Source organism: Sebastes fasciatus, chromosome 3 (assembly GCF_043250625.1).
Source record: "Sebastes fasciatus isolate fSebFas1 chromosome 3, fSebFas1.pri, whole genome shotgun sequence".
NCBI classification, from domain to species: Eukaryota; Metazoa; Chordata; class Actinopteri; order Perciformes; family Sebastidae; genus Sebastes; species Sebastes fasciatus.
Window position 1 is genome coordinate 42,542,831 of NC_133797.1, and position 17,500 is coordinate 42,560,330.

Genomic DNA, 17,500 nt, shown 5'->3' on the forward strand with positions numbered 1-17,500 from the left:
AAACTAACGGGTGTTTTCATTGTCGATTCATCAATAAGGTCAGCAACCTTTACTATCAAAAGATCCATTTAAATTAAAACTAATCCGTCTGGAGCTGCGAAACATATTTGAGCCTCATAATGAAGGTAACACAGCCGGTTAAGTCTAATGCAGTGAGGACTCAAGTGCAAATGAGAGGCAGGCTAAAGAGACATATACATATACAGTATATATATATCTATGACAAAATGTCAATACTTCAGTACAGCTTTTAGGGATATGAAGCATTTAAAGATACTCCAAGAAATGACATCACAATAAACAAAACTACCAATGCAGGCACTGAGAGTTCAAAGGGTTAATAGTTGTTAAGTTAAGTTAATAGTTTGGATATGCAGCTCCATAATTCTGACTTTAACTCTTGTTTAAAGTTTAAAGTTTAAACCCTAAAACAGACCTCTGAACACTGGTCCTCACAAAGATAGAAGTTCACCACATACACACACACTCCCAGCTCCCCCTCGCCAGTCTGAACAGGGAGAAAGGGCGTCTGGTGAGCAGCGATGGAAACGTGTCATGACCTCTCTGCTGCCCCCCCCGTGAACCATGTGACCTTTGACCTTCAGGCTGCGTGTGATGGGGGGGTGTGATGAGTTTAAACTCAGTGACCTCAGTGGTTTATTTTATCATTTAAAGATTTCTACTGTGAGCAGCGGTTTCATTGTGTATCTTAACTTCACCATGAAGCCACAACCTTTAATTTATACACTATCATGTTGAAAACAGGCGGCGACCTCCGAGTCCATCCGGGTCTGAGGAGGGAAGTCGATGCTGAAGTGTCTTATGCCGGGATCAGACTACAGGATGTTACACACGGTTACGATGGTCACTGTGGCCGCGACACATGACAGACTACACGTCGGTCCCCTGTTCCGACAACACACACTCTCCCGCCACCGCCGTCTCTAATATATACGGGCTCACTGGGGCTCAAGCCGACCATATAAAGGGGCCCGGCCATGTAAAGGGGCCCACGAGGCTCCGGGGGAAAACTTGTTAGTCTCTGTGGCTTCTAGACGGCGACAGTAACGTTAATGTTGTCGTTGCTTAGCAGCGGCGTTCTCATCACTTAACCACTTGAACGCCAAACACATCGTGTTCACGACTTCCCGTGTTGTTAACACAAGCTCACCAGTTTCATCTGAAGACACCAAACGTCCACTTCATATAGACCGTCTCTGTTGGCCAGTTTGTAATGATCACATGTTCATATAAATATCTGTTTTGCAGTGACGTTGGTCAAAGAACAACCTGCACTGGGTAACGTAGAACTCTGCTCCCTATCAATACTGGAGTTAGTACAAACATTTAAAACTCAGAAGATAAGCTTGTTTTATTGTCTGCTCTTCAAAGCTGTCCGACCAATAACGGCGTTAACGGCGTTGTCCGGTCTGGGAGTTGTCCGTGTTTTCATCTTACGACTTTATTAACCCCTTCACAGTTTTCACTTCATTTTAACATTCTGGTCACTTAGAGATGTCTGATCAGACAAAGTCTCACGCTTCAGTCTCATTGAAATAACAAATAAGAAGAAGCCGCCGCAGACCGCTGAAACGCACTCCGTCTGATCGGAGGATTCAGCGTTCGGTTGTACTTAGCTCCACCCCCCTCCCGTCACCTCTGGTTGCAAAAAAACAAGACGGCGACGGCCAAAATACCAAATCCGAGGCTTCAAAACGGCAGTCCACAAACCGACCGGTGACGTCACGGTGACTACGTCCACTTCTTATATTCAGTCTATAATTGAACTGATGCTGTTGTAAGTAAAACGTAAACTCAAGAAACCGTCCTGATTAACATGACGGACGTTGAGATCAGAGGAAGCTCCCCGCTAGTCGCTGCCTGGATTGCCTGGCATATGGAGGCGTGTATTCAAAAGGAGCTGGAGTTAGGTAGTTAGCGCGCAGGTCGTCCTGCAGCAGGCGAAGAGGAAGAGGAGGAGGAGGAAGATGACGATGAGGTTGACTCGTTGATTTCATGTTTCGAGAGGGAAGAACTGTCTTATGTTACAAAACTGTGCGCTAAAACACACAAAACAAACAGCAAAACGTCCGTTGATCAGTGATAGGATCCCTACAGTGTGTGTACCTCTTTAGCTTGGTGTGTGTGTGTGTGTGTGTGTGTGTTTGTGTGTGTGTTGTGTTTATGTGTGTGTGTGTGTGTGTGTGTGTGTGTGTGTGTGTGTGTGTGTGTGTGTGTGTGTGTGTGTGTTTGTGTGTGTGAGTACTACACACACTCCTTGCAGCCACATTCCACAGGCTTCTCCACGTCCTGCGTAAACGAGGTGCCGTCGTCGCATTCGAAGGTGAGCCGCCGGCGTCGGACCCTCAGGGGAGCGCAGCAGGGAGCGGCGGCGGCCGGCTCGGTTCCCGCCTGGCACCGACCCCGACATTCCACCCAGGAGAAAGGCTTGGACGTCTGGCAGAGGACGGTGCCGTGCTGCAGGCGGTGGTAATCTCTCACCGGCTCGCCTCGACACGGGGACTCTGTGGACGGAGACGCACGGCGAGGATTGATGAGAGAGCGTCCAGGCCTCAGCAGTTAAACGGTCAATTCACCCAAATTACAAAAAAACACATTTTACTAGACATATCCTAATATCCTTAAAAAACAATATACTGGATTACAAAAACCTTCACTGGAACTACGTTTTACCAAAACAAACAGTTCCTAATACAACTACAATCATGTTGTACGCCGGCTCGCCTGCGGCTCGGCTGCGGCTCGGCTGCGGCTCGGCTGCGGCCCGGCTGCAGCTCTTCTAGAGATTCGAGGTCTCGCCTGTTTTTGATGCGTGCCGTGCGGTTCACAGCAGCAACAGACAGTGAAGGTGATCTATTGACTGTATATTGACATCATACCAGCAACATTACTACAGTTTGTATGTCTCTATCTGTAGAATATGTTACAGACATGAAAAAAAGTAAAGACTTATTTTTGAAATTAACACTTCCTGCTTTCATTTCAATATAAAAGCCGTAAAGTGTTTTTTTTTTTTATTTGGACAGAATTCCTTCTTTTGTTAACACAAGGCTTTTATTCTGAAATATGTGCCGGGCAGTGTCGTAGAACATGCAGTGACTTGGAGAGCTCCATGAATGAATACAGTACGGAGTTTTAATGGTGGATTATTACTATTATTTACAAATTATCACACGTTTCTGAATCTTTCTCTGTCTAACATAAATATAAATGACATTTATAATTAAATTAAATGGTCATTATGAAAGGCAAACTCTATGTAGAAAGAAAGAGCTGACAGCAGCAGCTGAAACGCAGCTGGTCTGAACACCCGGCGCGTGAATCACGCGCTGCTGATGTCCCAGTCTGTCCCGGGCGTCAGACATTTGTGTGAAATAAGGCTGTCAAAGTTAATGTGATAATAACGCGTTAACGCAAATTTGTTTTAACAACACTAATTTCTTTAACGCAATAACACAACTTGTGATTTTTTAATTGTAGCGGCTCAGTGTTAAAGCTAGAGTGAAGATCCTGGTATCATATGAAACTATAAAACCTGATGAATCCATCGATACCAACCATGTCATACAGGGACACCCACGAGTCTCCCCTTTACAGACATGCCCACTTTATGATCATCACATGCAGTTTGGGGCAAGTCATAGTCAAGTCAGCACACTGACACACTGACAGCTGTTGTTGCCTGTTGGGCTGCAGTTTGCCATGTTATGATTGGAGCATATTGTTTTATGCTAAATGCAGTACCTGTGAGGGTTTCTGGATCAATATCTGTCATTGATTTGTGTTGTTAATTGATTTATAATAATAAATATATACATACATCCGACACGCTTGGCACACTAGGAGTTGTAATTGTTGAAATCTGCGACCTCACCGCTAGATACCGGCAGCCTGTGATATGTGATATATATGTTTATGGTTGCCTTATTCTCAGTCTTTGTCAACTGATTTGATGTTTAAGGAAATATATACCTTTTTATTTCTAATAAATGCTCTGATGACACTTTTGTATTTTCATGCAAAACAAAAAGACATTTTGGAGCCGGGGGAGCGGGGTAATATTCTGAGAAAAACTCGTATTAAAGTCGTATTTACCGAGAAAACAACGTGGATATTCTGTGAGATTAAAGAGGTAAAAAGACTCAAATCAGTTTGATGTTTTCTTCTGATTCACAGCCATGTCTCTTCACAGTCTGGATGCTGATGATAATCTGGTGATTCTAGTATTTCTTTATTTGCTGAAGCCGATTGCAAAGTATAATTTGATGAGGTCGTCCACTGCAGGTAGAATACGCAGCAGACGGCGGCGTCTGTGTGATGAGGTTCTTTGAGGAAAAAAACTTATTTCTTTTCTTGTAAATTTGTGACTTTCTAAACTCAGATCATATCTGTTGTTTTGGCCCTAACACGCCGTCACAGTTCCCGCCCTGATTCCTCGGCCTTCCTCACCTATATCGCAGCTCTCTCCGGTGTATCCCTGCTCACAGACGCAGCGCTCTCCATCCTCCGTCTCCTCACACCGGCCGTGTAAACACCGCAGACCCCCTCGGCACGAACCCGCCGCCGGCTCCTCCTCCTCCAGCAGGTTACACAGAGCGCCGCGGTATCTCTCCTCGCAGTCGCAGCGGTACGTCTGCGCGTCCAACGCCACGCACACACCCTTCACACACCTGGATGAATGAACGCGGCGAGGAAGACGAGCAGAAGAAAAGACTCAACGTGAAGGAATCAACAGAAAGCTGACATTAATGTGACGAGGATCGACAGAACGGAACACACTCACTTGCTGCCTTCGCACGGGTTGACACCGGTTGCCATGGTGACAACATCCGCTCCAGTAAGGCCTCCTGTGATTGGCTGGTCACAGTGCTGACCCGTCCAACCTGGCTGGCAGTGACACTGAGGACCCTGTGAAAGACAGCGTGTTTACTACTTTATCCATCATCTGAAAAGAGAGAAACCAGAAGAACTGTTTGTTCCTGAAACATCGTTAACCTTCTCTCCTCCCGCCGCCGCCGCCGCCTTTATTCTCTGTCCCTCAGAGCTCTTTAAAAACTCAGCTGCTCTGCCATAAAATAACATTCAAGTGTTCTTCAACTGTAGTTAAATGTATTAGACATGAGGGGACGTATGATTTGTGTATTGTCCGTGGTCGGGGTCGTGGTCGGGGTCATGGTTTGGTATTTTGAGAGACTTGTTGCACAACGCTGCTTTGTCTACCCCAAGATAGCGTGATTATATGTCCTTCTGTCTGACGAGGCTGAGCACACGTGATGTTACTTTAAGGTTTTGGTTGTGCATGTTCTTCTTTGACCAACGTCGTTGCAAAACAGATGATATTTATATGAAAATGTGATCATTACAAACTGGCCAACAAGGATGGTATATATGAAGTGGACGTATGGTGTCTTCAGATGAAACTGGTGAGCTCGTGTTTACAACACAGGAAGTCGTGAACACAATGTGTTTGGCGTTCAAGTGGTTAAGTGGTGAGAACACCGCTGGTCCACCAATGGTCTATCTGACTCTAAATGGGACCATCATTTACCAAAAGAACATCATGCTGTATTGATGTTTACAATGTTTACTGAGGTCATAAATCAAGAGAGAAGTAGAAGCTCATTTTCTCAGAGACTTCTATAGAAGCAGAGGAGTCGCCCCCTGCTGGCTGCTAGACAGGATGAAGGTTTAAGGCTCTTCATCATCAGCTTCACTTCTCAGACCCGGAGGTCGCCCCCAGGTCGCCCCCAGTCCCAGGTGTCCTACCGGTGCAGCGTTGGGCTGGCAGATGCCGTGCAGACAGTAGAGTTTGCGGCAGGGCTGACAGCCCGGCACCACCCCCGGCTTCATGTGGCTGCGGGTGAAGTCCTGCAGCTCGTGGTTGATGTAGAGGTTCCTGATGCAGCCGTGGAAACTGGACATGTTGAGGGTCTGAGAGGAGAGACCCAGAGAGGCGTCCATCGCCGCCTCGGGCATACCTGGAGAGAGACCGGCGGTCAGACAGAACCCTACACTTCAGCTCCATGAGGTGTGTTTCCCCTCCGCTGTCTCTCTGCCTCTTACCTCCTACGTACAGAGGAGCATCCCCCGCCACCGCCTGGCTCCGGCCCTGACTGTCCAGCGTCGTCGGCTCTCCTCCGTCCACCGACAGGTTCACCATCCGATTAAAGGTCACCAGCTCCACCGTGTGGAACTGCCCGTCGTTCACCGTCTCAGTGCTGTACGTAGAGGGCAGAACACACACACACACACACACACTTCATATTAAACGTAGGAACGAAGAATGAGGAAGAGAGAGCGGATATTCTGGAGACTTTGTCAGTTTCTGGGATCTCGTGTTTTCAGTGAGGTGTTTTATGTTTAACCTTCTCGTTTTGGATTCAACCTTAAACCAAATATTCATCACTGAGGGACCTGTTTGAGTATTCACCGGGTAAAAGGGAAGGTAAAGGGCCAGGAAATGTTGGGAAACGGGATTACTAGGGCCCGAGCACCGACAACGTCGGGCCGGTGAAGGCCCTATTGAAACTGGAGGAATTCTTCTTTTTCGTTTCCCCCCAAATGAATGGCCTATTTGACGACCTTAACCTGCTCACAAAGTTGTTAAACTTGGCAGACTTAACAGACGCGGTGAAAATATGAGATATTTTAAGGATCTCGGGCTTGTGTGTGATGGCTCGCTAGCGCCCCCTAGGAAGTTGGACAAATTGAGTCCCTCGCTCCGATTTCACATACAGTACATGTAACAGATGTAGATGACAGATGTTACATGTGGAGTGTGCTGGAAAAATACAAACATGCTGCACATTCCTAAGGTCATGACAGGTGACACTCATTGAAACGTTGATATTCCAACGACCTCATCTTCTTCCTCATTCCTCATTATGTCTTTACATTTCCTACATCATGTTACTCACTAGCTAGCTTGTTAAATGGTTAGCCTCTGTGGCTTCTAGATGCCGTTGCCTAGCAGCGGTGTTCTCACCACTTAACCACTTGAACGCCAAGAATATCGTGTACACGACTTCTCCCGCTGTAAACAGGAGTTGACAGGTTTCATCTGAAGGCAGCGTACTGTACTCCTGCAGGTCTGTTCTGGTCTGTGTTGGCTTTTAAATGACTTCTTTGTAGCTCTCTGAATCTCAGTCCGTCTTTCTCAAGTCTCAAGCTCTCTGTTTCCTCACGACTCGGCTCTTTCTCTGTTCTCTTCCTCTTTTCTCTTTTCAAATGATTTGCTCTCGAGCTCGTCTCCTCTGAAGCTGCTCATCACACAAATAGCCTCAGACTGTGTGTGTGTGTGTGTGTGTGTGTGTGTGTGTGTGTGTGTGTGTGTGTGTGTGTGTGTGTGTGTGTGTGTGTGTGTGTGTGTGTGCGCGCGCGCGTGTGTGTGTGTGTGTGTGTGTGTGCGCGTGTGTGTGTGTGTGTGCGCGTGTGTGTGTGTGTGTGTGTGTGTGAGGCTGACCGAGCCTCGTCCTCCTCAACACTGAACCATCTGAACATTTAAGCACTCGACACCTGATCAAGTGGACACTCAGCCTCGAGTGTCCTCCGGCTGCATCTGTGATTTAACCAGAATACCTGCCGGTGTGTCATCACATCCACATTCCCAAACACTGCATCGCTCGCTCTGAGCAACAACAACCACACACATCATCACACACCAACACGCTGCGAGCGGCGTTGCCGGGCTACAGCGAGCCGACGGGGAGTCCGGCGGATCGCTCGGCTCAACCGACACTCAGCCGTTGATGAGAACACGCCTGATCCACCTGTAGCCACCGGCTGGAGTCAACAGGTGAAGTGCGACGCTACACGTGTTGAGCTGCTCGGGTTCAGCAGAGAAACGCCGTTTAACTCGGCTCTAACGATGAGTGGTGAGATGAGTCTCTTCTGGAGCTAAAACGTTCCCAAGACAAAGGATGTGATCGTAGATTTATGAACTCAGGCTTCGATCTATGAGTCTCATCATTAAGGACCAGATTGAAAGTGTCTTGGGGCAGAGGTTAAGACTTTGTTAGGAGTTCTTAAAATAGATTTGAATACTTTGATGATGTGTTTTAATCCTTTGAGCTGTGAGTGTTTTTCTTCATCTGACATCTCACACTATGCACTACTACATACTCATCATACTTTTGTGTGAGTGAACAGTAGTACGGATCTTTTCGGACGCACTGAGCATTAATTTACGCCGTCACTTCCTGAGAGTCTCCTCGCCGGTTGGAGACATGTAACCATGGTAACCCGTAACAACCTCATGCGACCAAAAACGGCAGTTTGTGAGAATCAAAGTCTGTCATTACTAAAATATCTCACACACTGTTTTAGCTGCTAAATAACACCTAAGTGTGTTTGTCTTGTTTTAACTCTGGATGCTGAATCTCTCGTCTGCACGACAAATTCATCCATGGCTATTAACGAGATTATGTACGCTTTTAAACAAATAACAAAATATAAAAGAATAATTATATGTAGTTTAATTTATTTTCACATTTATTTGTTCATTTATTTGTATATATATACAGTATATATATATATATACAGTATATATATATATATACTGTATATATATACATATACTGTATATATATATATATATATATAGAGATTGCATAAATGACTATTTTTTTCTGTATATTTTTAAAAAGAAATCTAAATTTATTTATTTTTATCCCCTTATTCTTTTCCTTATTGCTTTTGCTATTACTTGAAGTACCAAGCTGTCAATCAATTTGGGCGGGCCTTCCTGCCCAGGTTGAGTAGTCGATTCCTGCACACATGAACCGATGCTTTTATTTAAAAAATATACAGAAATTATTCTATGCAATAAATAAATAAATATATATATATATATATATATATATATATATATATATTAAGAATACATAAATAAATATATGCAGAAATAAATGAACAAATAAATGTGATGCTCATAATTATTATTTTGTTATTTTGTTATTTTTTCTTTGTATTTCCACATTTTTTTATTTACTTATTTATTATATATTCTTGTATTTATTCCTCTTTATATTTCCACAATTTATTTTCTTATTCTTTTATAGATTTATTCTTTATTATGGCATTATCTTTATTATTTATTCCTATGATTCCATACTAACAAGTGTGTGTGTGTGTGTGTGTGTGTGTGTGTGTGTGTGTGTGTGTGTGTGTGTGTGTGTGTGTGTGTGTGTGTGTGTGCGTGTGTGTGTTTGTGTGTGTGTCTGTGTGTGTGTGTGTGTGTGTGTGTGTGTGTGTGTGTGTGTGTGTGTGTGTGTGTGTGTGTGTGTGTGTGTGTGTGTGTGTGTCTGTGTGTGTGTGTGTGTGTGTACCTGTAGATAGCGGTGGCGGGCTGGTTCCCAGGATCATACGTGACCCTGACGTGACCCTGATGGAGCTCCACAGCGATCGGCTCGTTGTCTCCGTTATAGAGCAGGATACCGTTGTCCTCTGCTGTTGACACCTGAAACACACACACACACACACATGCACACACCAGTCAGTGTGTGTGTGTGTGTGTGTGTGTGTGTGTGTGTGTGTGTGTGTGTGTGTGTGTGTGTGTGTGTGATGTCGTCTGGATGCGTGTCCTCACCTGCAGCGTGATGTTGGCTTGAGGCCAGTTCTTGACGTCTTGGAGCTGAACGTACGAGTCTCTGTCCACGAAGTTGACGCTGAGCAGCTTCTCACAGCTCTGACCCTCGAAGCCCGGCAGACACTGACAGACCGCCGTCCCCGTCTTCTCCACGCACGGGGCGCCATTCTGACACGCCGTCAGCTGGCAGAGGGACGGCGGAGGAAGGGCCACCTCACAAAACTCACCACTGACGGGCAGAATAGAGAATAGGACCTGAATGTCAGAGAGCACTTCACACAGCCACTTCCTCTGTATTCATCACGGAGGATTAAATATAATATAAAACTGCTGCTGCAGTGTTCTAATTATAATTATGTTTGCATTTTTCATTCTCTAAGAGTGACCAGAATGAAGTCTCTGAAACTCAACTTTTCTGACCCCCCTGCTTTGGTTTTGAAAACCTAATATTTTTGGCGAGCCTGGTTTATGATGTAGTGAGAATACAACTGGATAAATAACACTTGGATTATATGTGAGAGTTTGTTAACGGATGTTTTGATGTAGTTCTGCGGTTGTTAAACGCAGACAACATTTACTTCAATTCATCAAAACCTTTCTCCGTCTTTTATTTCTCTAAAACAACGTTTTCTGCAAGAATTCCAGGTAAAACACGGGCTGAGAAACTGATATCCAGATGTTCATCTTGGGGGTGAAGTCTTCCTTTAACATGATGACGGAGAGCATGTTTCTAATGTCCAGTATTTCCTGAATTGTGACCCGGGGAGGGTTGGCATGCACGTCCTAAACACCTTCATCTTCATCTTCATCTTCATCTTCACTAAAACCTTACTATTTACAACACTTCAAACTCGGCACGGACCGAGTATCGCGCCTGTGCAAGCGTGAGACTGTTTATGCAGAAGTGTTTTACATAGTCAGGTTTTAGTGAAGATGCATGTGTTTGGGAAGTAGTGAGCCTCCGACTGGATAAATGACACTTAGATTATACTGCACCAGTTGTGTGACGGTTTGTAAACGGATGTTTTGATGTAGTTTGTGTTAAAGTGGAATTGCAGACTTTTTCTATTGTTTTTTGATTCTCCGTTCACCACGGAGGCCGGAGAGAAAAAGAAAATTTTCTGCAAGAATTCAAGTTAAAACACGCGAACCTGATATAGTTTACAGATATAGATCTTTTTTTTCAACCTTTTTCTCGGACATTTTCCAGATCTTTTTTTTCAGATTTTTTTTCCGGACATTTTCCAGATCTTTTTTTTCAGACTTTTTTTTCAGAATTTTTTTTTCAGAATTTTTTCCGGACATTTTTCAGATCTTTTGTTTCGGACATTTTTCTGACTTTTTTTTCAGACTTTTTTTCTGATATTTTTTCAGATCTTTTTTTTCAGAATTTTTTTCCGGACAATTTCCAGATCTTTTTTTTCAGACTTTTTTTTCAGAATTTTTTTTCGGACATTTTTCAGATCTTTTGTTTCGGACATTTTTTCGGACATTTTTTCAGACATTTTTTTTTCAGAATTTTTTCCGGACATTTTTCAGATCTTTTTTTCAGATCTTTTGTTTTGGACATTTTTCTGACTTTTTTTTCCAGACTTTTTTTCTGATATTTTTTCAGATCTTTTTTTTCAGAATTTTTTTCCGGACATTTTTCAGATCTTTTGTTCCGGACATTTTTCAGACTTTTTTTTCCGGCATATTTTCAGTGTATTTTATGTTTATGTTTTTGCATGCAATGTAATGTAAATCAGCTAAAGTTACACAAAACCATCAATTAACTTAATAATAATAATTAAAAATCAGCCGTTTATTTGGAGTTTTTGTCATTTCAGTCCCGCTCCTGATCCTCAGTAATGACTGATTCTGATTTTTAACTAAAGTTGCACCAAAAGGGATGTTAGCATACTGTACGTATGTTTCCCCCAATAGTTAAGAAGTCATTTGTAGTAGGGCCGAATCATTCTATCGATAACAATACACATCACGATATAGCAGCATGTTTTCTGGATATTCAATAAATAAATGAATAGCTTTTTGAAATGATCTTATTGTAAAGCCGTACCTGTATCCCTGCAGACAGACGCAGCTGTAGCCGTCCAGATGGTCGACACACTGAGCTCCGTTCTGACAGCGATGGTCCAAACACTCATCATAATCTATACTGCAGTCTGGCCCAACCCAGCCTGGAATACACACACACCTGCAGCACACACACACACACACACACACACACACATTTATACATTACATGACACATGGTGCAGGATTTTGGGGAGTCAACACAGACCTCAGCAAAATCCACCTTTGTCTGTGTGTGTCTATATTTTTAATCTCATCTGGGATCTGAAACTTTGCTGAGCCCAGTAGCGATAAAGTGTGTGTGTGTGTGTGTGTGTGTGTGTGTGTTATCACCTGGGGCCGGTAGGACTGCTGATGCAGGTGGACTGATGCTGACAGGGGTTTCTACCTGGAGAACACACATCCTCCTCTTCCTCACAGAACAGACCTGAGAAGGACAGTTTGTACTTTCTTTACATGTTGGAATGGATCAACGCTGTTATTTTATATTTAGTTTAATCATAGTTTCCTCCTGAATGTCCCTGAGTGAGACAACCCCACTGCACCTGTGTGGTTTGGAGAACACAAGCAGGTGTAGTTGCCGACTCCGTCCATGCAGGTGGCGCCGTTCTCACATCCATGGTCCTGACAGTCGTCCACGTTCACCTCGCAGAACGTTCCGTGGAAACCAAACGCACACGCACAGCTGAACACATGAAACCAAAGAGACAAAGAACTTGTAATGATTCACAGCTACACGGCGACTAGTCAACAAAATCAGGAAAAAGACATTCACTACAATAAACTTAAAAAGATAAACATATCAAATCTCATTCACTACGAGGGCTGTCAAACGATTACAATAGTTCAAATGCTTTTCAGGGGAGACTCGTGGGTATCCATAGAACCCATTTACATCCATTGATCTGGAGGTCAGAGGTCAAGAGACTTTTAAGACTTTTTTCAGACATTTTTCAGACTTTTTTGAGACTTCTTTTTATATACTTTTAGACTTTTTTGGACATTTTTCAAACCTTTTTCAGAATTTTTTTTTAAAAATATTTTTAGACTTTCTTTAGATTTTTGAGAACATTTTCAGACATTTTTTGACTTTTTTCAGACTTTTTTTTAGACTTTTTAAAATATTTTTAGGCTTTTTTTGGACATTTTTTTAACCTTTTTCAGAATTTTTTTTTTTTTAATATTTTTAGACTTTGTTTTATTTTTGGGGAAAATTTTCATAAATTGTTTTGACTTTTTTCTGATTTTTTTCAGGGGAGACTCGTGGGTACCCATAGAAGCCGTTTACATTCACATATCTGGAGGTCAGAGGTCAAGGGACCCCTTTGGAAATGGACATGACAGTTTTTCCTCACTAAAATTTTGCATACATTTGGAGCGTTATCTACCAATGGATTTTCCTAGTTTCATATGATACCAGTATCTTCACTCTAGGTTTAAAACACTAACGTATTAAAGAAATTAGTGGCGTTAAAATGAATTTGCATTAACGGGTTGTTATTGCGTTAACTTTGACAGCCCTGGTTTTAAGACCCGTTACCTGAAGCCTCTGGTCTGCTCGTCACTGATGCAGATCCCTCCATTGGTGCAGGGATTACTGACACAAGCGTCGACCGGCGTCTCACAGTGTTTACCCTGAAATATCACACACACATTAAATATAGAGCATAAAACATCAACGGAGTCATCTGATGGGATTATTATCAGGGACAGATGTGGGCTCAAAATAATCAGTGACAACGCGCAAACACACATCAAACATTGGATGAGTGCTTTTAAACGTTGAGCTGAGGGTTGTAAATGGATCGTTGTTGTGTGTCTACGGGAGGAAACATTTAGATTAGATGTCACACAACAGACAAACTCTCTGACGGGATCACATGAGCCTCTCTGCAGCACAAACACGGCGTCATACCGTGAAGCCAGACCTGCAGGTGCAGGTGTACAGGTCTGTGTGGTGGACTTGACAGACCCCCTGGTTCTGGCAGGGAGAGGTCACACATGGGCTGCATTTAGCCTGAACAGACGCCTCTACCGGACCTGAGAACACACACACACACACACACACACACACACACACACACACACACACACACACAAACAGAGGCCCGTTAAGAGATTTTCATAAAGGTCAAAGAAAGTTCTCTGAGTTTCTGGGATCAGCAGAGGAAGTAACGGGATTAATAATATATGGAAAGCAACGGACAGCTCCAAAGAAAGTCACACAAATTGCCACCACATTTCTGTCTTCACTGAACCGCTGCAAAACCTCATGAAAGATATTAGTCTCTATTTCTGTTTTGACATGACTAGTGTTTGAGGACGTGAATGTGGCTGCACCCAGAGACATGGACACCACCTTCACAGTCACCATGCTGAACATCTCTCCACCGGAGAGCGAGGAAGTTGTAATGTTAGCAGGCCGAGCCACACGTCACCACCGCCCGGCTCCAACCGGCCGAGCCGCCCGTCACCACCGCCCGGCTCCAACCGGCCGAGCCGCCCGTCACCACCGCCCGGCTCCAACCGGCCGAGCCGCCCGTCACCACCGCCCGGCTCCAACCGGCCGAGCCGCCCGTCACCACCGCCCGGCTCCAACCGGCCGAGCCGCCCGTCACCACCGCCCGGCTCCAACCGGCCGAGTCGCCCGTCACCACCGCCCGGCTCGAACCGGCCGAGTCGCCCGTCACCACCGCCCGGCTCGAACCGGCCGAGTCGCCCGTCACCACCGCCCGGCTCGAACCGGCCGAGTCGCCCGTCACCACCGCCCTGATTCAACCGGCTGGCCAGCTGACGTAGTCACCCAGAGTCATTCTGAATGACTCGGAGTGAGCGTGTTGGCCGACCGGCTGGAGCCGGGCAGTGTTGGGACCCCACCGGTGATAGTGAAGGACTATGTTAGCTAGCTAACTTATGTGCTACGTAAAGTTGTCTAACTTAATTTAGGTCTGTTCAACAAGACAGTGACTGCTGGTCCTTTTCTCGTGGTCAGGCAGCAGCATCCAAGAAACGTGAGGAATCATCATGTCAGCTCAGCCTCTGTATTCTATTCTGTGTGTTTATTCAGTTCAGACTCACTTCCATGTAAAACACACTGCGATCTGAAAGCAAACAAACGATGGACCAAATAAAGTTAAAGATCTGATTTAAGCGATTGCGTCATTTTTTTATGATATCGCAATAATATCATTATGGTGATATTGTTTTGCCGTGATAATCGTATTGATATCGTGACAGCTCTAGTCTGCTCTGCACAAGAGTAGCTGTGATGCAGATGGGGATCCAAACTAACAAACAGACACATCGCTGTTATTTCACACTAATCTTAAAATAAATCAATTATTACCTTTAATGTGCATGTGAACGTGCAGCAGCATGAGATGTAACACGACTAAGTGCTGCCTGTGGCACTTTGTTTTAATGAAAATGAACAGTGACATCTCCCGCCATGTGTCAAAGCCAGATTTTGTGAAACGAACACTGAATAGTTTTTAATGTGTTAAAACCAGGAGAGGAAGCGTGCAGAGCTCTGAGACGAGGAGAGGAAGCGTACAGAGCTCTGAGACGAGGAGAGGAAGCGTACAGAGCTCTGAGACGAGGAGAGGAAGCGTGCAGAGCTCTGAGACGAGGAGAGGAAGCGTACAGAGCTCTGAGACGAAGAGAGGAAGCGTGCAGAGCTCTGAGACGAGGAGAGGAAGCGTGCAGAGCTCTGAGACGAGGAGAGGAAGCGTACAGAGCTCTGAGACGAAGAGAGGAAGCGTGCAGAGCTCTGAGACGAGGAGAGGAAGCGTGCAGAGCTCTGAGACGAGGAGAGGAAGCGTACAGAGCTCTGAGACGAAGAGAGGAAGCGTGCAGAGCTCTGAGACGAGGAGAGGAAGCGTGCAGAGCTCTGAGACGAGGAGAGGAAGCGTACAGAGCTCTGAGACGAAGAGAGGAAGCGTGCAGAGCTCTGAGACGAGGAGAGGAAGCGTGCAGAGCTCTGAGACGAGGAGAGGAAGCGTACAGAGCTCTGAGACGAAGAGAGGAAGCGTGCAGAGCTCTGAGACGAGGAGAGGAAGCGTGCAGAGCTCTGAGACGAGGAGAGGAAGCGTGCAGAGCTCTGAGACGAAGAGAGGAAGCGTACAGAGCTCTGAGACGAAGAGAGGAAGCGTGCAGAGCTCTGAGACGAGGAGAGGAAGCGTGCAGAGCTCTGAGACGAGGAGAGGAAGCGTGCAGAGCTCTGAGACGAAGAGAGGAAGCGTGCAGAGCTCTGAGACGAGGAGAGGAAGCGTGCAGAGCTCTGAGACGAGGAGAGGAAGCGTACAGAGCTCTGAGACGAAGAGAGGAAGCGTGCAGAGCTCTGAGACGAAGAGAGGAAGCGTGCAGAGCTCTGAGACGAGGAGAGGAAGCGTACAGAGCTCTGAGACGAAGAGAGGAAGCGTGCAGAGCTCTGAGACGAGGAGAGGAAGCGTGCAGAGCTCTGAGACGAGGAGAGGAAGCGTACAGAGCTCTGAGACGAAGAGAGGAAGCGTGCAGAGCTCTGAGACGAGGAGAGGAAGCGTGCAGAGCTCTGAGACGAGGAGAGGAAGCGTACAGAGCTCTGAGACGAAGAGAGGAAGCGTGCAGAGCTCTGAGACGAGGAGAGGAAGCGTGCAGAGCTCTGAGACGAGGAGAGGAAGCGTGCAGAGCTCTGAGACGAAGAGAGGAAGCGTACAGAGCTCTGAGACGAAGAGAGGAAGCGTGCAGAGCTCTGAGACGAGGAGAGGAAGCGTGCAGAGCTCTGAGACGAGGAGAGGAAGCGTGCAGAGCTCTGAGACGAAGAGAGGAAGCGTGCAGAGCTCTGAGACGAGGAGAGGAAGCGTGCAGAGCTCTGAGACGAGGAGAGGAAGCGTACAGAGCTCTGAGACGAAGAGAGGAAGCGTGCAGAGCTCTGAGACGAGGAGAGGAAGCGTGCAGAGCTCTGAGACGAAGAGAGGAAGCGTGCAGAGCTCTGAGACGAGGAGAGGAAGCGTACAGAGCTCTGAGACGAGGAGAGGAAGCGTACAGAGCTCTGAGACGAGGAGAGGAAGCGTACAGAGCTCTGAGACGAGGAGAGGAAGCTCCATCCTGTTTGCTTCACGTGAGACGTGGAGGAACGTTAATTAATTACAGCGACGCTATTCACAATTCATTTTACAGTTATTTTGATATTTAAAAACACAACAATTAGCGCCTGTGATAACGCACACATGTTCTAATAAAAAGCGCCACTAATGGAAAACTCTTCACGCCGTCTTCACACTGTGAACAGAGTGGGATCAAACCTCTGCTGCTGTGTTGAAACACAAGTTTAACTGGAGATTGGGTGTTTTTCAGCTGTTAGAATGATTCACCTCTAAACCTTTCTGTTATTTCACAACTTGAATTTGCTGCAGATTAATTAAGCTTTTCATCAAGACGGCTGAAAGCCATTCCCAACAGAAAACACTGAATAAAGAGATCAGTCGTCTCTGTACTATCACACAGATAAATCAGAAGTCACACAATGAGCTGAATGAAGATCACAGCAGCAGGGTGAGACATATTAGAGCTTATAATAAATATAATAATAAACTTTGTTTGTAGAGCACTTTTCTAACAAAGAGCCTTTCAGGAAAAAGAAAAACGGTGATCTTATAAAAACAACCGACGAGATCATCAGACCCAGGAGATTAAACATCAGAGGAGAATATATATATTTTAGAATAGGAGACAATAACACATTTATACTGCATGTGATTATCATAAAGTGGGCATGTCTGTAAAGGGGAGACTCGTGGGTACCCACAGAACCCATTTACATTCACTGATCTGGAGGTC

At 45.2% G+C, this 17,500-nt stretch overlaps 1 pseudogene; it reads right to left on the bottom strand.

Moving 5' to 3' along the window:
• Positions 1 to 17,500, bottom strand: part of LOC141765403 (slit homolog 1 protein-like) — a 55,246-nt pseudogene that overhangs the window by 849 nt on the left and 36,897 nt on the right.